This window comes from Lichenostomus cassidix, chromosome 5, assembly GCF_008360975.1.
Source record: "Lichenostomus cassidix isolate B80296 chromosome 5, HeHo_3.0, whole genome shotgun sequence".
Lineage (NCBI taxonomy): Eukaryota > Metazoa > Chordata > Aves > Passeriformes > Meliphagidae > Lichenostomus > Lichenostomus cassidix.
In genome coordinates, this window is record NC_139486.1 from 4,563,510 (window position 1) to 4,583,192 (window position 19,683).

General features: G+C 48.1%; 1 long non-coding RNA gene across 1 annotated transcript; it reads left to right on the forward strand.

Moving 5' to 3' along the window:
- The first annotated feature begins 5,763 nt into the window (after nucleotides 1–5,763).
- LOC146435820 (uncharacterized) lies at nucleotides 5,764–18,030 on the forward strand. Its single transcript, XR_014852853.1, has 4 exons — nucleotides 5,764–6,435; nucleotides 6,644–6,679; nucleotides 6,774–7,725; nucleotides 17,530–18,030. It is a non-coding gene; the product is annotated as an uncharacterized LOC146435820 (long non-coding RNA).
- The last annotated feature ends 1,653 nt before the right edge of the window (nucleotides 18,031–19,683 follow it).

A 19,683-nucleotide genomic window follows, 5' to 3' on the forward strand; every position in this document is an offset into this window, starting at 1 on the left:
ACTCCGTAATTCCCCTATCAGGTGTCATTTCAAATCTGAGATGAGTGGAGGGTGCTTATTTTCACTCTTAGCACACATTCCTCAGCACTCTTCTAATTTCCGTGCTAGTGGAGACAGAATCAGGCAAAGATGTCTGGTGCTTCTTGAAAGCCAAAAATCCCCCTCTGCCCCCACACCTCAGGTTATCACTTTATTATCAAGCAGCACTTGCCAGATCTGACTCTGAAGTCATTTTGCGACGGGTGCTGGCAAAAGACTTCCCAGCGATGCATTTATATCTAAATGGCTAATTCTCTATCCACGGCTTATCCCAAAGATTAAAAGCCCAACCAGGCTAGATCTGAGCAAATCCAAAGCAGGAATCCTAATCAGTTCTGTCGCTAGAAGTGCATTAGCACGGCACAAGAGAGAGCGTGGCTTTCTTCCAGAAGATACAACAATCACGGCTCATTTGGGCGGGGAATTTTCTACCGCTGTGTATTGACACAAAGGAGCACTTAGCTTGATAATGCCTCCTGGCTGCTGCCACGATCTGAATATTAAGAACAAATTAAGGTGTGAGATTGAACTCAGGAAGTTGCTACCTGCTCACAGCGAGGAAGCAGTTGCATCTTCAGCTTTTCCACACCACGATGTCGGCTGTCAGCATTTGAGAGTTTAAAAATGAAAATTAAGCTCCTGCCTTATGCAGGAAACAATTAGGGTCTCGAGTCTCCTGTAATACTTCTGCTGTGGAATTTTTAATCTGCAATTAAATCTGTCATGGACCGCAGTCCCCATGAACTCTGGCTTGTCAGGGTGGTTTACTCATGAAGGAGGTTCAAAGTGGCACAAATACAGCAGTTTCCATAAACTGAAAGCCAGCTCAAAGCTTGTTGCAGCCAAAAAATCCCCACAGGGTGAGATGTAGGAGACCCAAAAGTCTCCACGCTGTGCAGAGACTGAGTTAGTAGTGAGTAAACTCTGTTTGCCTACTCATACAATTAACATCAGCAATGACAACCACAGTGACAGGGGGACGTGTGGCTAGGATGCAGGAGGTGTCTCTTGGGTCACAAATGGTAAATCTGGAAAAAAGTGGCACCTCCATACTTGGTCTCAGTGCTAAATGCAGTGTGGTCAGAGCTGCAGTCACAGTGGAACTGGGAGGAACCAGGAGAAAGGAGAAGCAGAGAACATCAAGGCTTGCTTTGGAAATATATAAGCTAAACACATGGCTAAAAATAACCTTTTTATCGATGAGATGGTTGGAAAAAGTGCACAGAAATTTGGGTGGAAGACCACCTATCAAGGATGAACAGCAAGGACAGAGCTGCAGGGCGATGGGGCTGGGCTGTGTGTGCCAGGCTGCAAGTGCCTCTCTGCTGAGCCCGTCTGATCCCAGCCAGCAGGTCCCTGTCCCCTCCCTGGCACTGGGACAGGGTGACGAGCGTCAGGAATTCAGAGAGCAGCACCGGCAGCGGCTGGGGAGGCTGATCGAGGCGGCGATGCTGACACGGAGCTCTGCGCATAGCTTAGCTAAGCACCCTGAGTCTCGACATCGGATGAGGAGTAGGGGAAGGATTAGGCAACAGCCCGCAGTCATTTGAAAGCCCGACGTGCTGGTGAGGAGGAAGGGATGTTTTAGTTGGTGAGAGACATAGCGAATAAAACAATGGTGTGGTTAAAAAAAATAAATAATGCGATGAGGGCACCTATTAAGGCATTAATTAGCTTTCTAAGGGGAAGGGGTGGAGTCGGGATAAGTAGTGAAATCGGGATAATACAGTACAACTGTACTGTTGGAATTGTCCCTTGATGAGGGTGGAAAGAAATTAGGGCACTTCTTTCCCCCTGCCTTGAAGGAGTGCCTTGCACCATCCTATCCTACCCAGCAGTGCCAGAGGACTGCTTGTTCTTAGCAGGTCTCTGATAACTCCAAGTGAAAAATTTTCCTCCCAAAAATGCTGAGGTGACTTGGAAAGACCTTTTATTTTGATGAGCAACACATGGATAATTCTTCAGTTATGCGTTTCCAGCCTGAGCTGGAGCACTTCTGAATTCACCCTCCTCAGGGACAGTGTATTTAGATGTAATGAACTTTCTTCCCAAATTCCTCTTGGGAACTTGAACATTTTGCTCAATCATGGACATGAATCGCTACAAATGTGACCAGCTACAGTTAGCTCAGCGTTTCTCCCAGCGATACAGACTTGCTGAGGCTACTGGAAATGTGCAGCTGGATTGGGAAATGCAGGAAGTAGTGTGTGGCTAGGCAGCAGCTTAGCAAATCTTGCCAAAATCTCTCTGGCTGCCTGGGCTTTTCCTCTGTATTTTCTTTCCTTTCATCTTCATTAACCTTTTATAACTCTGTCTGATCACTGCAGCATTCCCACCATTTCCTACCGAAATGCCACTCTAATAGCTTTGTTATGGGCAGCCAATATCGACGCTGGCCATCGCAGGGTTGTTAACTTCTAAGAGAGTGATTGAGATGGGATGGAGCTGTCTGGAGCGATGCTGACTGTCAAACCACCGCCGGGATCGTGAGGAATGCATGTTGGAGGGCAATGGGAGGAAGAATGCATGTTGGAGGGGAGTGGGAGGAGGAATGCATGTCAGAGGGGAGCGGAGCACGTTAGCAGCAATCTCTGTATGAAATTCACCTCCGTGGGTCTCCCAAGATCGCTGATAACGCCGTGAGAAATTCAACAGCCTCTGGAACTCATCGAACCAACTGCGCAAGTTTGAGGCTTTGTTCTTTTGCAGCTGATATTTGGGGCCAAGTTTAAAACAACAACAAAACTGAAAGAGCTCTCTCTCAAAAAAAAAAAAAAAAAGTTCCTGCTGAAGAGTTTGGAGAAGATGCTTGTCAGCTGCTGGAGTCTTTGTGAGCCTGGGTGTGGCTTTTTTTTGGGTATAACTCAGAAATTTCCATTGTCTAACAGCAGCTAGCTAGGGCATTAAATTGTCATGGATCACATCTTTTTCATCACACATGCATAAACCTGGAAGATTAATTATACTCCCCTTTGTAAAACTCAGTATCCCAAGTGATTAGGGAAGAAATGAATCAAGAATATGAATTTAAGTACCTAAAAGCGACACAGCCATAGCTTGACTTGAAAGAAAACAGCTGCCAAGAAAAACAGTAAAGCAAAAATGTGGAGCAGCGTCTCCAAGGCTGGGGGAGGGAAGAGGATTCAGGATGCTCCCAGAAGAGTGTTCAGACTGACCTGAGCCCCTCACACTTTCAGATGGGATTTAATCATCTGCCTTTTACTGAGTTGGGAGAAGCTCAGGGGGAATTTCTGTAAGGACCAGGCTGGCTAACCTGTGCAGGAGGTGGTGTTTTCCCTCTCAGAACTCAAAAATTTCTTGCCTGTTGGTGATTGTGGTTTTACAGCTAGGGCTCAGTGGGTCTTTGCTAGTGTTAAAAGGAAAAGAGAGCATCCATGTCCAGGAATTTATCAGCACATTTTATCTTCTGTTATCCCTGCCACACAACATCTTGCAAGGTTTTGTTCTGTTGTGCCTGCTAAGGGCTCTCTGAGGGGAGATGCACTGAGGAGATGTGAGAGGAGCAGGAATTCTCCCGTCAAGGCTCCCATGGAAGGTGTTGGTGCAAACTGCCTGCAGAGCACAGTGGGTGCTGCATCAGAGGGATGGACATGTGTCCTGTCCCCAGCCACGGCAGGGAACTTCAGAGGAGGAGCTGCAGCTGTGTGGGTGGAAAATGTGCTGTCCTGGGTGGAGGTGATTCATGCTGCAAGGTGCTGCTGTATGCAGAGGCTACACTCCATGCTGGAGGGGGAACACTGAGGGAGGACTGTGGCTAGCACAGTTTTTCCCATGAGAAGTTTTCTTGTGTTTTGTAAATAAAGATAAAGTTTGGATGTTATTGGAACAGTGTCCCAGAACTTGGGCAGTGCAGGCCTGGCCAATCAGGCCTGGGGGAAGGCTTCTGACTGACCAATCTGGGTGACTTTTGAGAACTCTATAAATGTGATGAAATCAAAACAATAAAGGTCATTTCTTCTTGCCACTGAGAACCGATGCATTCATTACTGTGCTAGCTGCTCACAGCGACAGGAGGACCACAATAAATGATGAGATAAGGACACATCCAGAGCATCATGGGGTCATGGAATCATGGAATGGTTTGAGATGGAAGAGACCTTCACCACCAGCTTGTTCCAGCTCCCTGTCATGGTAGGGACGGTTTCCACCATCCCAGGTTGCTCCCAGCCCTGTCTGGCCTGGAAAACTTCCAGAGACAGAGCAGGCACAGCTTCTCTGGACAACCTCTGCCAGGGCCTCACCACCCTCATAGGCAAGAATTTCTTCCACATATCATATCTAACCCTGCCCTCTGTCACACTGATGCTGGAGCAGGCAGGTTTGGTCCAGTCTGTGCTCATTCTGGTTTTATAACTATTTGAAAACTATGTGTCACTTTCTGACTTCTTGCAAGGAGAACCTTTAGAAGAGCATTAAAAATGGATAAAATGCTGCAAAACACAGCCTTGCATGTGTTTGCCAGGCCAGAGGTGGGACATAGGATGCTGGCACAAGTTGTGCAAAACATCTCTGAGGTCTCATAGTTCCTGGCACTGCTGGGACCAGTTTTTATGCTACCACAGCTCACCAAAAAATGAGCCACATCACCCTCTCCTTCCAGCACTGTCACCAGCTCTGCTTTGTGCATTATGAGCAACCACTGACTCTTTGTTTCCTCCTGAACAAAATGCCACTGCTTGTCTAGAGGAGAGATGCAAATGTAGTGGGAGATGTAACCAACTCCAGATGTGTGCTGTGAGCAGGATGGGAATGAACCACTCCCTGGGTCTGCCAGGGACAGGAAAGTGTCTGGGCTTAAACTGCAGTGAGGAACATCCAATTCCAGAAAAAGCTTTGAAGGGTGAAAAGGAGAGAGGCAAGGGAAGCAATTGCTCAGGAAGACTGGAATTTCAGCCAATGGATATTTTTAGCACTGGGTTGGGCAATAAACTGTAATTTCACCCTGCCTTTGGGGGATGAACTGGGAGACCACTCGAGGTCCCTCATGGCCCCATTTGATGTATTGTGTTGTATTTATCTGTGTTTATGTAGCATTTAAAGGCTCTCTTTTGGGGACTTGTGGGTATCTGTGCCTGTGCACATGGACTTGAGCAAGGGGCAGGGAGTTCACAGTGTGACCGGACACATATATCAGAGTGCTTATCAGCAACGAGATGCAGATAAGGGAGTTCTGAAGCTCTCATTTTAGAGAAGAGAAAGGTTTTGAATGTGTTTCCACGAAAAGCAACAAGTGGGGAGAAGGACTGGCGGAAGTCCCACACTCCCTTCCCTCCCCTCTCCCACCCTCATGTTCCCAGGGCTTATCTCTCCTCGGCTCCAGGGCTGGTGGGATCCCTCCAAGAGCTGATATAACACACAGAGACAGGAGAACACTGACCCAACATGGGCTGAGGTGGCTTGGGAGAGTCTGGTGAGCATCAAACCGGGTGAAGGGAGGAGTGTGGTGAGCAGCTGGAAACTGGGGGAGATGTGGGAGGTTTGCTAAAGCTTTCCTTGGCAAAACTCTATGGGAAAGATGATTTGTCCAAGACCACAGAGACCTGTGATGTGACAGAGACTTTACCTATGCAATTTCCTCTCCGAGCTGCATTTTAGGAGGAAGTAATGTCAGCAAACAGTGTTTTCTGTCATCTTGGGTTGTTTCTACAGCAGAAGGTCTCTGCTGTGCAGTTATTTGGACAGGTTTTGTGAGCGGCTGGGGTGGGCTGTGCTCCTCTGGGAAGCTGCACAGCTCATCCCAGCAGTGCCTGCTGCCAGCTCCACACAGAGGTGCCAGCCGAGCTCTTGCGAAGCACTTTGGGATGGAAATCACAATCTATATTTGTAGCACATCAGCCTCCCTAAACACAAAGAACAAAAAAAAGAAAAGAGAAGAAAGAAACCTTTTTTCTTCCTCCTGGGAGGAGCTCTTATCTGATTCCCGAAGATCGTTTTAGTGTCTGCGCTATTTTTGTAGCTGGAAGTGCAGTCTGCTAAAGAGCAGGCAGTGCTGAGAACCTCCCAGAAATTCATTATGAGAGTAGGAGGCCAAAAGCTGAGCAGGGATGTGGAAAGCAAACAACCGCCTGCTTCGCTGTCTCCGAATTTGATCTCCCTCTCTGAGGTCCCACCAGCCGTATGGCTCCGCAGCTCGGAGACAGCTGGGCTGGAGCAAACAGCCTCCACACAGAGGTCTGGCAAGATAAAGTTACTTGAGCATCTTCACCCCATCGCTGTCTAATGTGTCACATTTGGTGTCTGCTATCGACTTTCAGGGCTTGGGATCCTTATGACCGTCAACCTACGGATCTGAATTAACTCCTGACCTTTTGGGAAGCGATGGTGTTGAGCTGCAGGGTTCAAACTTTTCACCAATTCGCTGCTCCTGCTCTCCAGGTTGGCCATCTGTATGCAGCTGCCCTCCTCTCCCACGAAATGGTTATTTCCAGAGGGAAATAACTCAGGGAAGTGGATCCATCTTTGCATTTCCAAAAGGGTGAGGGGTGCTGAGATAAATGTGGGATACCAGGCTGCTTTGCTCCTGTTCACTCGTGAATAAAAGGGAAGAGCTGACAATATTTTTATTTTTCATTTTTCCACATAGCCTCTGAGGACCACGTGATTAAAAATCCTACAGAAGGTGGGATTTTTTTCCCATTTTCTTTCTTTTTATTTTTTTGTGTGGTTAATTCACAATCCAAAGCACTGATCTCCTGACATATGGCTGCTGACAGGTGCCCATCTGCTCCCCGTGGAAGCCCATCTTTCCTGCCTCTCCTGCTCCCGTGCGTGTGAGATGGGGTGAAGCAGCAGCGTCAGGCTGGCGCGTGTGCTCCTGGCACAGCAGAGCCGGATGGGCGGCGGGATGCAGGATTGCATCTCCCCACAGATGGTCCTCACGCAAACCGGCTCTGCTCGTCCTCCCCGGTGTCAGAAACATTGCTGTCTGCGTCGCCTGAGCGCACAGGGAAGGGGGAGAAGAGAAATCACACTGCTGCGAAGGGCTCTGCGTGTTCAGCACGCATGGGAATCTGTTGGGAATGGGAGATCTGCGAGCTGCTGGCAGGGAAGTGGTTAAAATTTTGATAGCGTTTCTATTAAGCCAGGAAAAGTTTGACCTCTGCCTGTTCTTTACTTCTGACTGAATTCGGGAGATTATGACAACGGCTGTGTAGGCGTGTTCCCAGTGTTTAGTTTCCAAAAGATGGAAATATCATCTTCCTCAGCCTTTAGTGGGTTTAGCAGAAGAGCTGGAGTGCTGCATCCTTGGAGCAGGGAGCACAGTGCAGCCTGGAAGCCCCCAGCTCCTGTACCCCAAATTATTCTCTGCAACCCCCTTACTCCACTCCTGATGGCAGGGCATGGTTTGCCAAATTATTGGCACTGTGGAAGATGGGGCAGGAGGCAAAACTTGCTGCACCGTGCTCTCCGTCTGAAAGTGATTTATGGCGTTTTGGGGGTCATGGAGAAGCCAAAGGGTGTGCATGCACTTTCCCGCCCTCTTTCTCTCTGTGTATGTATAAATATCTGTGAGTGCTGCTACTGCTGGTTTCTGAACGTATTAATATTTGTTTAGCCCAGGATTCCTCCCACCCTAAATTTGCCTGAGGTGCCTGACAGGAGCACAGACATCCTCGGGCTCCCTCTGTTGTCGATGGAGCGAAGCACCTGCAGAAGGTGACCCAGGTGAGAGTTCAGTTAATTTATTTCTGGCTTATTCTGCACCAGCAAGGCACCTGCAGGCAGCTGGGAAGGATCTGGACCCACACATCATCCTGTGCATGGGACACCCTCAGCCAGGCTCTGTTGAACCTGGTGCTACACGGACGTGGGGCAGGAGGCTGACTCTGCCCAGGGGGGTTGTGATCTGGTGCTACATCTGCCTAGAGAGGTGCAAACTCGGGAGCATCAGGCACAGAATCTCAGAATGGTTTGGAAGGGACCTTCAAGCCCATCTCATTCCAACCTCCTGCCAAAGACAGGGACACCTTCCAGTACCCCAGGTTGCTCCAAGTCCCATCCAACCTGGCCTGGAACACTTCCAGGGATGGAGCAGCCACAGCTTCTCTGGGAAACCTGTGCCAGGGCCTCACCACCTTCACAGAGAATTTCTTCCCTATATCTAATCTAAACCTGTCTTTTGTAGGTCTGAAACCATTCCCCTTTGTCCAATGGCTACATGCCCTCACAAAAAGTCACTCTCCAGCTCCAGCTCTCTAGTAGACCCTTTAGGTACTGGAAGGTTCTAGAAGGTCCCCTCAGAGTCTTCTCTTCCTGAGACTGAACACCCCCAGCTCTCTCAGCTTGTCTTCACAGCCAGAGCATCTCCTCTGAACTTGCTCCAACAGTTTCACATCTTTTTTATGTCGGAGTTCCCAGAGCTGAGTTCAGCACTGCAGGTGAGCTCTCAGCAGAGCAGAGCACAGGGGGACAATTCACCTCCCTCGCCCTGCTGTCCATGCTGTGGGGATGCAGCCCAGGACACAGGTGACTTTCTGGGCTCCCAGCACACCTTGCCACATCATGTCCATCCTCTCATCCACCAACATCTCCAAATCCTTCTCCTCAGGGCTGCTCTCAGTCCATTCTCATCCCCTGTTTTACCTGTCCTTGGGCTCACCCTGACTGAAGTGCAGGATCTTGCACTTGACCTTGCTGAGCATCATGAGGGCCAAGCCTGTCAAGGTCCCTCTGGATGGCCAGCTTAGGGTAGAAGAAGATGAACTCATGCTTGTCTGGACCAGCTGGTCAAGACTAAGGTCCTGAAAGCAGCTGCCCCACAATCCCAACCCTTTGACTCCTCCCTGTCATAACTTAGGGAAGTTGGAAGGAGGGCAGTGAGGTGACATTGCAGGACTCTCTGGGTGACACCTCTGCAGTGGAAGCTGTCAGCCCCAGGAACTGCTGGTGAGCCCATCCTGCAGCTGGGCAGGGAGGGGAGCTGGCATCTCCAGAGTGAGGAGGAATGAAACAGCCAGGAGAGATGAGAGATAGGGCAGGGCACACCTTGAGATGAAAGACATGTGGTTTGTGTTTGAGGAGTGGTGACGTTCAGTGGAGAGGAGTATTTATTTCTTCATTAACTCAGTGCCTGAACAAGTTTATCTTGAAGCACTGAACAAGTGTCATTAATGTTTCCTTTGAGCAAACAAGGCCCTTTGATAATGCTTACCCTCTTCTGACCTTTATTTTAATTTTGAATGATACTAATTAACACCTATCATTCATTCAAGCACTAAACTGGTTGTTCCTGCTAAATGCAAAGCAAATGCTTTGTGGTCAGGAGCAAAATGTGGGCAGGCTTCTGTAGGGAAACTCCAGGGCTGTGGGACACTGGCACTGGTGTGTTTAAACAAGGGAATTTCCTCTCTGGTCCTGGGGGAGTAGCTGGGAATAACACACCCCTTAGGAGAGGAGAGGGAGCTCTCAGCAGATGGGTTGTGAGGGCAGTGCTGGGTCTCAGAACCATGTACACACTGTTCTTTAAGTTTTTCCTGAAGTATCTGGTTTTCAGCTCCCTTGGTGAGTGCATTTGGTGATGGCTCAACAGTTTTGCTCTGATACCAACACTGTCCCCACCATTGCCCGGAGTGCTGACCAAGGATGTGCTGCCTCTGGTCACAGGGGATGATCCTCCATGCTCAGAGGAATATTCACTCACCCTGTGCACTGACCTCAGCCTGCTCTCCAGAGCAAACCTGCTCACCAGCCCAGCCAAAGCTCCTCACAGCTGTGCTTGGGGTTTTCTTCACCCAGTTTCTCCAAAATACAGTGGGGGGGTGTGTGTGTGTGTGTGTGTTCAGTTTGGGGCAGAGGTCTCTGTGGCCAGAAGATCTGGGTTATTTCGCATGAGGAGGAAGGAGTTTTACTGCAGTGAGACCATGGGCCAGAGTTTTCTTTCTCTGCACAAGCCATACCTGGGCATTTTACTTGGATAACTCATGGAGAGTGAGACATCTTACTGTGCAAAGAGCTCCCTGGTGCACCCACCATGGGGCTACTGGTTGTGTGAAGGAAAAATTAGACATTTCCTCACATTTCCTACACAAGCTTAAGGGACAAAACAGTTTTTTGAGCTCCAATGTGAAACCTTTGCTGTGTCATATGAGTATGAGTAACCACTGTGGTGAGACAGACTGGCCAGGACATAGAGACTGGGGATTTGGAGGTCAAATCTGACTGGAGGCAACTCTACCAGAGCTTAGTTTCCTCTCAGAGGAATGGGGCTAAAAGATTTCCCTGCAGAGAGTCCTGGATCTCCACACCAAAGTGCTTTTTTTCTTATTTAGATTAGATATTGAGCAAGACAGCAGCGCTGCTGAAAGACAGGACCCATCTATTTTGGTCTAATATTTTGCACTGTCTAGCACTCTGCCATCATTGTGGGCCCACAATATTTCTAGCACAAGCAAGGGAAGATAAAATATCCACTGGCAATGAATATCAAGCAGGTAACAACTTCCAGAGCAGGCCAGTAGATAAAATGATGACTTTCTATGACCAACAGCTTGGCACAGCTGACCAAAACCTCTTCCTAGACCCCATGACAGTTTTTAGCACCCACAGAACAATCTGTTTGGCACAACTCCCTGTCTGTTAGGAGCTCAGCCTGCCTTTTGCCATGCCTCCTCAGCCTGGAAGTCCTGTGAGTCTGATTTTAAGCAGGAGAGTTTAAACTTCCCATTCAAGAGCCCCACCACATCAGAGGGCAGCAAATGAATCACGAACATGCCTTTATCTGATGGTGTGTTTTTGTAAAATGAGCCACATGCAGTGAGGAACTTGCTGTTGCAGGGAATTTGTGTTTACATAAATCTCCAGCCCACAGATTTATTTTCCTCTGCCATTCCCTGTATGTAAAATCCTCATTGGGAGCTATTTAAAAACCATCAGCATACAAATAGTTTACAAACTGAAGCTGGGAAGGGGGAGGAAAAGCATGATTATGAAGGGATGTAGTGTTTAGGGAGCTGGTCTTGTGGCTCTGGGGGGAACTTAGAGCACCTTCCAGTACCTAAAGAAACTCCAACAGAGCTGGAGAAGGACTTTGGACAAAGGTATGGAGTGACAGGACAAGGGGGAATGGCTTTAAGCTGAAGGAGGGTAGATTTAGATTAGATTTAAGCAAGAGATTTTCCCTAAGTGGTTTGTTTTTCAGTGCAGAAAGGAAGGGTTGTGTTAAATGTTCATGAAGATACCCACACCTAAGGACATCAATAGCACATTATCTCTACTCCTGGCAAGAATGAATCAATTTATTACATCAAGAAAATGCTTGCAGGCCTTGAATGTTGAAAGGGCTCTAAAGCACAGTGTCTCAGATCTGCAGTGATACTTAATTATCCTCAAAAGCCTTGAGATCAGGCCCTGAAATCCCACAGATTTATGTGATTTGGCTGACTCCTGATCCTCACCCTGCTGTCTTGATCCAAACATCCCCCAGCAAAACAGCTCCTGTACCCTCCCTTTTGGAGGCTCTTGCACACAAGGCCACATGCTTGCCAAGCCACGCACTGCAAACTTGGACAATACCAGAAGTGATTTTCTCAGGCGGCCCTAATTCTCTCTCCCTGTCCATATTTTTCCCCTAAATCTGTTTGGGGCTACCTGCCTCCCACTTGTGGTTTCCTTGTCTGGTCCTGCCACTGAATCCTCCCCAAATCCAGGTTTCCCTTTCCTCCATATGTTTATGCATTCCTGAGCAGAGTTTAAAAGTTCTTCCTAATGAACACAACAGCAGCCTCGAGTCCTGAGGACTGGGTCCTTTGCAGATGAGGCTGACAGTGTGGCCACAACAGATGGTCTGGAAAATCTCCTTTGGTCATAGAATCACAGAATGGTTCGGGCTGGAAGGGATCTTCAAGATCATCTGGGTCCAAATCCCTGCCATGGGCAGGGACACCTTCCACTATCCCAGATTGCTCCAAGCCCCATGGACTTGGACATTTCCAGGGATCCAGGGGCAGCCACAGCTCCTGTGGGCAACCTGTGCCAGGGCCTCCCCACCCTCACAGGGAAGAATTGTTTCCTAACATCTAATCTAACCCCACTCTTTGTCAGTTTGAAGCCATTCCCCCTTGTCCTAACACTACATGTCCTTCAAGGAACAACCTAACCTCCCCCTCCAGAACCTGCTTGGGTGTTTCTGCAGCAGGGAGCCTCTGTTCCTGCGCCACCAAAGGAGGACCATGCTGGTTGCCTGCCCCTTTCCTGGTGGTGTCTCTTGGAGGATAGTCCTGCCCCATGAAGCACTTCCCTTCCCAAGCCTTATGCCAGGCTCAGCCTAGTTCTGGGAAAACCCTTTGGCTCCCACATCACTGCGAGCTGGCCTGGTGCCTTTGTTTGCAGGATGCAGAGCACATCTGGTGCTGTGCGTGGGCTTCGGTTATGGTGGTGAGAGTTTATCATCACCCACTTAACCCTGCCTTAGACAAGCTCGTTGTACTGCCCCAGGTTACTGTGTTTGCTGGGGTTGCTGCAGGGAACAACAGCTTGTGCACACAGACATCATTAAAGGCAGGCTCGTGTGTGAGGCACATGCAATAACTGGGTTGCACTAATGGGTTGTGCCTGTTATTAACATTACAGAGGTGCCTGGGGCTCCGGCTGGGATCAGCACTCTTGGTGCCATGCAGGTACTTGGGGAAGGAATTCTGATGTGATATAAGCAGCAGGTAGTTTGCAATGGGGTTTTGTGAGGGGTTGATCACTGCCATGTTTGGGGTTTTTCTGTGCCAGGAAGGACATTATTCAAAAGCCAGCAAATGCTGGAGTTGGCAGCACAATGGAGTCTCTGTCTGCTCCTGTTGCAGGAGTCCTGACTCTCCTTGATGGGTTGGAAAGGAGGGAGAAAGCAGAGATGCAAGGCGGGTTTGCTCAGCTGGGAAAATATCTGTTTGGTGGTGGGGCAGTGTGGTGACTTGTTGGGCAGAACAGCTCAGTCAGTGCATCTCCAGCTTCACCCCCTTGAGGCTGGGTTGGACATTTGAAAGGAAACAGAGAACCTGTGGGTTCTGTCTCATTCCTGTCTCATTCCTGAAAGTGTTCAGGGTCAGGCTGCATGGGGCTTGGACCAACCTGGACTGGTGGAAGGTGTCCCTGCCCATGGCAGAGGGGTTGGAACTGGGTGGGATTGAAGCTCCCTTCCAACACAAACCATTCTGTAATTCCATGGTTCTATGAAACCAGATGTAAGGAGGCAGCAGGGAGAACTCCCAGCAGCAGTGCAAAGGAAGCAGGGACAAGAGCCAGAGCAGAGAGGATAAACGAGGGATGCAGTGAAAACTTGAGCTCAGTCATTCCTGTGGATGGTGTTGGGGCACTTGTTTGCATGAGGATCCAGCAGGGATGTGTCCCAGCAAATGTTCTACCCTGTGCTCTCCAGCCTCTCTGCTGCCTGCAATAACCCCAGCAAGCTGGAGAGAAGGGAATCCATTTCACCCCAGGAACAGGTGATTCATCTCTCCAGCAGCCTCCTTGAGTGTGTCCCAGACAGCCCACGGGGAGTGTGGATTCAGCAAGAACAGGGGTCAGCCCAGCCTCCTCCAGTGCCAAGCCAACCCTTTGGTCACCACGTCCAGATGGGAACATGTGAAGTGTTGCAACAGCCTGGGGGCAATTAAGGGTGAGGATGCCAAGGAATGTGCTCAGCACTGGATTGATCTATGCTAGGGAAAGGGAGGCATTTATATATAAAAAAAGGCAGCTTGGCCAAGAGGCCTTTGCTTGCGACAGGATGAGAGGGAAGCTTTGAAATATCCTTGAAGGATATCACAGATCTTCTATTTGCCTTGCAAAACAAAAACCATCCCTCTTCACTGTTTTTCCACAGCTACGCAGACATAAACACACAAAATCCAAGGTTATTTCTGATGGGTTTCTTTAGTGTTCAGAGCAAGCTCTTTCCGGAGAGGAAGCATTGCTAGGGAAGGCTCATTCCAGCAGGAGTGCCCTCAACAGTGCTATTTATTGAAGCAAAGCCTTTTATTTTGTGATTTTTGTGATGAGCTGTACTGAGCTGGAAAATGTGGGGGCTTGTGATCTCAGGGACTAATCTGCTTGTTCACTGTGTGGTGAGGGAAGCAGTTATTCAGGGCAATTTTAATGGCTGGAGCAGCTGGGTTGTAAATAACCCATGTAGAACTGAGTCTGATTTTTCCCTTAATGGGATGCTCCCACAGATGTGACAATTTATCACAGTCATCAGCATTTCTGTACCAGTATTTCTGGATAAACTGAACGAGAGGTTCTTGCTCTTTCAAGGGATTGAACCAAAAATTAAGTCTGGAGGCTTAACACTTAGTCAATACTTCCCCACTAACAGGGGATATTGGAAGAGAGAAATTACAATGTGGGAAATGTCTCCTGGACTTGCAGTCTGAAGGCTGCAGCTGGGATTTATTGGAAATATCTTGGTAGTTGCCATGGCATTTCTTTTGCCTTTAAAAGGTCTTCCAGGTGATGCTCCTTGATGTTAGAAACACTAAGTGCAGAAGGAAGCAGGTTAATTGGATTTCTTTGGAAGACAAAACACAAGAGGCTGATAAGCAGCTGGAGTATTTCCACACAAGGTTGCCAGCTGAGCCTCTGGATGCTCTTGTGTGCCTCTGCCTGAGCAAAGAGCTCCCAGTCCATTCACTGTTGGCAGATGGACAGAGAGGAGGAAAATACTGCAGAAGTGGCTCTTTTCTCTCCACATCTCCATGAAAACTATCTCAGAGGGGCTGGCTGACCCTCACAAGAACAACTGCACAGCAGACATGAGGCTAAACACGAGCATGGAATCATAGAGTCCTGGAATGGTTTGGGCTGGAAGGGACCCTAGGTGTCCTCTTGTTCCAAACCCCCTGCCACAGGCAGGGACAACTTCCCCTATCCCAGGTTGCTCTACACCCCATCCAACCTGTCCTTGAACAATTCCAGGGTTGGGGAATCCTGAGCAGCCTGTTCCAGGTTCCAACCTGAACCACTGCCCTCACACTGAGGAATTTAATCCAAACATCAAAATCTCTCATCTTTTAGTTTAAAACCAGGGGATTTTAAAATCAGGGAGGGATGCCACATGCTGTGTGTGAAGGGTTGGCTGTAGGGACAGATTTGGGATCAATCCTGAAGTCTCCTCCCAAATGGAGAAGAGGCTGCTTTGCTTTGGGTGAGTCATTCCACCCTTTTCTTCAGCCTCCTCCTTTGTCCAATGCTGGCCTGCTCAGGGAGCACCTCTGCTCATGAAAGGGCTGGAGGAAGGCTTGGAACATCCCTTGGGAGTTCCCTCATCCTGCCCAGCCAGTGTGACCCATCGTGTCAGGCAGGAATTGCCTCCCTCTGGGACTGATTGTATCACACAGCCATGTGTCACCCAGGCACTTCAGGATTTATTGGGGTGCTGCTCTCTCCAAGAGGACATATTTTTGCAAGCCTGAGTCAAGGGGAAGGGGAGGAGACATTTTTCTTTCCCCTAGTTGTGATCTCACCCACAGCAGCCCACAGTAAGGCAGGGGAGGGAGCCTGGATCCCATGAAGGCACCTCATAAGTTGGGAATCTGAGAAGAGGGAATTGTGCCTGAAGTGCCTACACTGTGCTCCTGAAGGGATTAGGTGTTCAGTCCTTGTGAGCACCTACTGGGATGGCAGATGAGATATTTTGGCTTGGTTGTCACCTTTGGAGAGGAAGAAGAATTGTGGTTTATGGCAAAAGAAATAGGGAGCTCTAAATTACTATTTGCCCTGTGCTGTTTCCCTGCTGCTCTGGGATGCAGCAGATGAGGTGATGTGTGCCTGGATAATCATGGGTATAAATTAGACCAGTGTGGGTGAATTGTAAGCAAAGAGAACAGTAAATAATCCCTATAAAAGACATGTTGTTTATTTTTTTTTTGTCTTGACACTCGAATGTTTTCCTTTAAAAGCCAAATAATCATGTCCATGCCTGGGTTTTTCCATCCTGCTGAGAACCGTCGGGTTTGATTAGCACATTAAGTGCCTGTTGAAATTGAAATTATCAGCAGTTAAAAGATGACCTGAATGGTAAGACAAGATACAAACCTTCCAAGCAAAAGCTTTTTTTGTGAATGAAATGAGATGGAGAGAGGTCCTGTTTTTCTCCCAGGAGCACATGCAGGACACTGCTCGTATTTCTTGCTTCTTCCCTCTGTTGCTGCTTGTCTTCCCACGTGACCCTCACATCACTTGGCTGCCACCAGCCTCCTGATGGACATTTTCACAGCCTTTAATTGAATTATTGACAAGTGAAAAATGCTCCACTGTGAAACCAACCTGACTTGGCCCTCCACCTGCCTTAAAGGAGAGAAGTGAAACACATGGAATATCTCACTACCAGGGTGGAGGTAATCCTCAGCTGAGAGGAGCCTTGTGAGCTATCTGCTGGGCTCCCATGTCAGGGCCAGGTCCTCTGCCACTGACAGAGACGTGGGAGAGGCTCTGATACTGGAAACTTCTTCTTCTTGCAATATTTATGGGCCTCAGAGTCGGCATCTTTGAACTCCCTCTTGCATTAGCAGAGCAGATTGACTTTCTAACCTCTCACTCAAAACCAGCTTTCCCCCTTTATTAGAGCTTTTCTCTGAACCATTTAGAGCTTTTCAACTTTCTTTTTGAAGTGAGAACCCCAGGCATGGATATGTTTTTCCAGCAGCAAATGGTGAATGTGCTGCTCTCCCTCTTGGCAACCCCCAATATCCACATCCCAGGAACCTGTTTATTCTCAGGGCTTCAGCAAGAGGAGCTCAGGGGACACCACCAGCCAGGCCCTTGCCTGGTGGTTCAGTGAAAATTAAACACTATTGTGTTAGGTCTGGAGGGGATGGAGTTAAGTCAACCCACCACAGCTATTTAATTTTGATGGGTCTGGGGCTTGGCTTTTTTCTGGCAATGACGTTCAAACAAACAGTTGTCCAATCTGTAGATATTACCTCCATTCCTGACTTTGAATTGAGCCAGATTAAAATAAAAACCTTCTGACTTCAGAAGAGCCCAGCTGAGACCTTTATGTCAGACAATACCAGGGTGGGTTTGGTGCTGCTGTGTTACTTTACCGACCCCAAAGTGTCTCTCTTGGCTTATGGACAATGATATAGACTGAGACGAGTCTGAAACTTGATTAATGAGCACATACACTACAGGAAAATGGCTTCAGCATTTGCAAGAAGACAGACAGCCTCAGGCATTTTGTGGCTTTTGACAGCTGGGAGCCATGAATGTCTGTTGTCTTTTTTTTTTTTCCTAAAAAAAAAAAAAAGCCCTCCATAGAATGAACACATTCAGCAAATGGAAAAAAAAAAAAAAGGAAAGAAAACATTACTCCCAGCTGGGGTGAGAAAAATCTAGTCTATCAGCGAGATTGTCTGGTGGCTAAAAGGCAGCTTCCTGGGTTTTGATGTTGGTGGGTTCATTCTCTGCATTCCTCCTTTCTCTCTTCGGATGGCTGGCTGAATTCTTCTAAATTCCCTTTTTTTTTTTTGGGTCTTCATTCAGGAAAGACATTTGAGCTATGCAGAGAACTTGGAGCCAAATTCCCCTAGAAGCAGAGTGCATGGACTTGGGTGCTCCAAGTGAGCAGGACACTCTCTGGGCAGCCTGGAGAGCTTGGTAGGAGTGAGATTGCACTTGGAGATCCAGAGGAACCATGGGGGTACAAAGCAGGAATTGGGAGTACTGACCCAGATTCACTGTGTGGGATGGGAGGGTTCACTCCTGACTTCCATCTGAAGGAAGGGATCCTTGATATTTGCCCCTCAGCATCACTGTTTGCTGCTCACACAGCCAGACAGACCCTGCTGCTCTGGTTGTACCAGGCTGCTGCTCCTTGCGAGTCAGGAATGCAGGAAAAATAATTTATGGAATGAAAATACAGTTCTGGAGAATATGATGTATAGTGAATGTGTCGTGCAGGTTGGAGCTGGCCAACAGATTGTGTGCTTGGCATGTCTGCTTTAAAATTATTCATTTGTTTAAGTGATATCCTGATGTGGGGTGCTTTCCCGAGTTTGGGACCTAAAATGCAACTTCAGGGAACATTTCCTTAATCCAAAAAATAAATCTGTTGCAGACATAAGAGTGTTTTCTGTTGTTTTTCATGGAGTTCTTTATAGCTTTCAGATGGGACACTCCCAGCTTCCTCCAGAAACTGCACTTGCATCAAGTTCAAATTCTGGTCAGCACCGAAAATCCATGGAGAATATCAAGTTATTTTCGGTCCCAGATACAGATACAGAAGCCAAGAAGGACCAGCAATACTTAGTATTACATTTGTTTCCTTTTGATAGGAAAGGATTGATTTCTCTGTTAAAAGGAGCATGTTTTACAGAGCAGGCAGCATGATGGATAACTGTATTAGTAATACAGAATTTCTTCCCTAAGATGTGGCAAAGAGCTACAGACTCACCTCCTCCTCCCTTCCCTTACAAAAGGGGGAAATAGAGACTAATTTATAGAGATAAACTGTGGTGTGTGATGGCTGGCAGACCACATGACTGATTGCTCCATGCTGGAATATTATGCTAAAGGTCTCAATCATGTCCCCCCCAAGGTCCCCTCTGTCCCAGCCTGGGGACAGATCCCTCCAGTGCTCTGATTTTCTGTGCCTCCCACAGCCACTGGTTCTGCTGTCAGCAGGACAACCCCCCTGAAGGTCTTTTCAGTGCCTGTCATTGGCTTTCAAGACCCAATGCCTTTTTCTCCAGGGTCTGTGGGACGTGTGGGTGGGTTTTGGGGGAGTGAGCCCTTGACCCAGGGAGCACTTGTGGCACTGAAACCTTTGCTGACTGCTCAGGTGCAGTGCAGCAACAGTGGGGTCAGAGGTTTGCACGGCATGAGGGAGGCAGAGGAGAGCTGGCAGGGATGGGAGTGGGAGGCTGAGGCTGTAATTTTCTCCCTCTGATCTGCCTGGCTTGTAAATAGGCCATTCCAGCACTCGGGAGTGGCTGCACGTGGGATACATCCGCTGTACTCCAGTTCCCCCAGGAGTGGGTTCAGAGCAAAGGCAATGCTCCATCAGAGAGCTAATTGAGGAACTGAGCCTGCAGTCTGGCTGCAGAACAACCTGTTTCCTCCATGCTATTTGATTTCAATTCGACTTGCCTGGAAAACTCAGATCTGTGCATCCGCATGCCAGCTCTGTTCGCTTCCCTGTGGCACCACACATCTTGCTGGAAATTATCAAAACCATGCTCATGCATTTCCTTCTTATCCTTTGGTTGCCTGTATTTAATATTTGCAATAACCTGTGTTGTGTTTCCTGCAGTTGTAGCTGTGTGTTTCGCTGGCAAAGGCCAGTGTTGCTTAAAGGCCATTTTTTTTTCCATTCTGGGAGGGAGATTTTGCTGCTTATATATCAATATGATGGCTTGCAGTGTTCTGGCAAGCTGGAGAAAGAAGATAAGAATGAAAAAAATGCTACATTTCATGACCCAGTGGCTTATGCTCTGTGTGCTTCACTGTGGACGTTTAACAATCACGAGAGAAGCTCTTCTATGCCCCTTAAAATATCCACATCTTTAATGTAAATGAATCAGAACCATTTTTTCATGGTTGGGTCATGGGACTCTGCAGTCAGAGGGGATAACAGTGGGTATATTGTATATATGGATGAAAAGAGAGAGCCCTGACACTGGAGCAGACACTTGGTAA